A 3,786-nucleotide genomic window follows, 5' to 3' on the forward strand; every position below is an offset into this window, starting at 1 on the left:
TTGAACAACGATCTACATAGAAAAAAGTAAATATTTTTAATTTGCGAATGAAAAAAAGAAAAAAGTGAAATTGATGATATGTACTTTGTACAAAGCACAAAGCACTGATATATTTTTGAAATATTGGTGAAAAAATAACCTACCGAAAATTACTACAAAAGAGGTGAAAATATAATTTTGTCGTAGTACAGAGCTGCCCTCTACTTATTTTCTTCTAAAAACGATTTGCAATATTATTCGCAATTTCTGTTAATTCTGGTGGTGTTAAATCGACTTCGTTAGATATAATTCACGATTTTAATGCGTAATTGTAAATTATTTCAAAATTCGGAAGGTACGATTCAAATACAAAATCAGTAATCTGTCAATTTTCGTAACAGTCCCACCAACTGCCAAGATACAATACTAAAGTCACTATCATATATTATTTGAATTTTTCATTGAATTTCGACAATATTTCACAAAACTTGACTGAAATAGAGAAAATCTCGTCTAATACTCGTTGCAGAAGGCAATTCCAACTCTCATGCGTCCGAAAACTTCGCATTCGTGTTGAAATAGGAGCCCATTCTGCAAGTTGTTTTAGAAAATACTATTATGATTCACTGGGTACGTAATAATAATATGTGACTCTCTCAGATCTTTCGTCTCTCCCTCATAATTATTTCAAGTTACATTCTCAAATGAAATGTTCAAAAACGTAATTTTGGAGATGTTTTGGTTCAATTTTTGTTTATAAGGTTAATTCCCTATCTTATTGTGTAACGGATATGATTTTCATAAAGTGTTGCTTGAAGCTTGGGAAAGACGTCGAATAATCGTCGAGAAGTCACTAGGTGAACCATAGTGTATTATTTGTTCTCTAGAACCGAAATAACTTCCTTGAATATTACCCTGATAATTTGAAGTTTTTAATTGTTTTTGTTTGGGAGTTACCGACTATAAAGCTGGACAGATTGCCATAATCGTAGTCAGTGACGGTTTCGTCATTACTCTTGTCTTGTTCAAATCCGTAAATATTTCTTCAATTTATTTCAATTCATTTTATTCAGTCATCTGAACACCAATCCGAAGTCAAAACTTTCTGGTCTGTGGAATGTTACGAAAATTCGAAATGTGAGTGCCTCCCCCCTCTTTATTGGGATCTGCTCTGTTGTTTGCCGAGGAAAGCTTGATGTTCTTTCCCCCATTTCCCATCGCAAACTTTAGAAAATTAATTATAATAGAATTGATATTGTATATTTCTAAAATGTTCGTAAGTCGTCCATGTGGAAGTGAATAGAAAGCCTTTTTATAATCAAAATATTATGTATATATCTATGTTCATTATGGTATGAGATCGAAAAGTCACCAACTCTTCAAATTGAAAATTTCGGAAAAGCACTAATTTTTCCTCGTTCATTGGTGCGCCTATTGGACCTTGAAGACCAAGAAACTATCATGTCAATGTTATGGATTAATTAATCAAGAGAAGGGATGCTGATGATACGATTCTAGTGGAATTGATTATTTTACTTGAAAAACTCAAATTTTAATCTATACGCCATACGGAAACAAGCTCATATTTCCTGAAATATGAACTGTTTCCGTATGGCATTGGTTACCTGTAACCAATACGATCGTATTGACATTTAGCATGTTGATATAAACGAATAACTTCAAATTTGAGGGTAAATTTTGTGTTTGTGTTGCATTTTCTACTGCTTTGATTTCCTCCTAGAATTCAATTAATTCAAATCAACATCCGTGGGATGTTCTTTGTCCGTATTTGGTTTGTTATTTTGGTTAGTAATGAATGCTCCATTTTATGAACATGTGCTCAAACAAAATGTAGACCTCAAAATCTCAAACAATCTTTTTAGAATAATATTGATTTAGCTCTAGCGGATACAATGTTTCGGAAATGAATATTTCTCCTTCCATATTGGACTTCTTCATATCCTTAACATATCAAATTGGGATCAAAATCTTCCCGGAAAACTCACGTGAAGAAGAAATATTCCTTCAGTTTGAAGTGAATAGAACCCATTGTAGAGCTCTTTCGTCCAGAATGAATATATATTGCTTTTCATTCTTTCCCTTTGGCTCAACGCCTCGGTTTTCATATGTTCCGAAGGATTTAGGATGCGTTATGTTGTACCCGATAGGACTCAAGACAGGGATCAGGGAAAGCACATAGCTTACAAAGCGAAATATATGCGACCCGGAACTTCTTTTATAGAAAACGAGAATATCAGGGATGTGATGGATGTTATTCCTTCGTATAACAAACATTTCCGGAGGATGAATTGCAATCTAGGACGTCTGGATAATTCAATACCTGAAAGCTTTGTTCTCTTCCTGGATGTAACCGTTGGAATTTTCTGAAGAAATGAATGTTTTTGAACGCTCTTTCGCCGACCAAATCGCTTTATCATTAGATCACAATGTCCGAAATTTTTTAAATTTTGAGTAGGTAATAGGCTCGAACTCAATTTTTTCGATTTATTGAGGACGAAACCACCCTCAAATTCGATTCTGTCTTATCGTTCGGCCGATTACAATAGTTATTTGTTTTACTAGACAGCAAAGTACATTGATTGCCGCGATTGATAGTTTATAGGCACTCAATCTACTTTGCTGCCGAGTTGAACATATAATCTTTTCTCCGACTCTTTATAGTAATATACAGGGTGGCCACTTTTTTAATGGGATTGTATTGGTAACTTTTAAACCATAACAGTTAGAAAGTCGGTCAAATGGAGAAAAAGTTGCATGCATAGAAGCATTATCAAGCAAGATCGAGATTATCAGGGCCAGTTATTGAGATCTCATAAGAAAAGTAAATTATGTCATTTTGATTTTTCTTTTTTTCCCACTTTATTTCAAATATCATCAAAAAATGTCACAGGAATTTTTTATTCGACAGTAAATTATCCTCAATTTGACGTAATCAGATTTCGTTTCCAACGTTTCGTACTCTCTGGCACACCCTCAACCTCAATTTTTTCAATACGAACCTGCATATTTCATGACATTTTTCGAAATAACTTTTAACGCTGAATTCAACGATATATCAAACAATGTCATTCAAAGTAGATTTTCAGGTGATTTTGACCCTTATCCAATTTTCTTTGGGTCGGATCTGTATTACCATTATTCAGTTTAATTGACAACATGCAATTTGCAATAAATTTCGATAAGAAAATCAACTTACCCATCTTGAACTAAATGGAACATATTAGAATCAAAGCAAGAAACCAGTATACTGGTTTCTTGATTCGTCTTTTATAATAATCATTTAAATATTTCAATTAATAATAATTAAACGAAAGTATCAGTTAACGAAAAAAAATCAGATGATTATTCGAAAGTAAATGAAAATTAATGAAGTAAGTGTTTGAAATGTCCACCATTTTGTAAAATACACTTTACGGTTCTGGAACCCATACTTCTTATACATTTGCTTGTTTGGTCTCCTTGAATACCTTTCAAAACATTCTCAATTTTCTCGCGAGGTATCACTATTGTTGTATTTGTCATTTGTTCGTTGAAACAAATTACAGAATCGAACTTTATTTTGAGATCATTACGATATAATTTTTGCAAGGCTTGGTATTCAAATTTAAAATCATTGTATTCGCGTCTGTTGACTATTTTATTAACAGCAGTTTTTGAAAAATTCCATTCACTGGCCACAGTTCTCGATTTTTTTTCTGGGTTCGATTGAATTTGGGTCAGAACATTGATATCGTTAATAAACTTGTTTTTTCTTACATACACACCATTAAATTTGGATGAGGGTCA

The sequence above is a fragment of the Harmonia axyridis genome, chromosome 1 (genome assembly GCF_914767665.1).
Source record: "Harmonia axyridis chromosome 1, icHarAxyr1.1, whole genome shotgun sequence".
In the NCBI taxonomy this organism is placed as follows: Eukaryota; Metazoa; Arthropoda; class Insecta; order Coleoptera; family Coccinellidae; genus Harmonia; species Harmonia axyridis.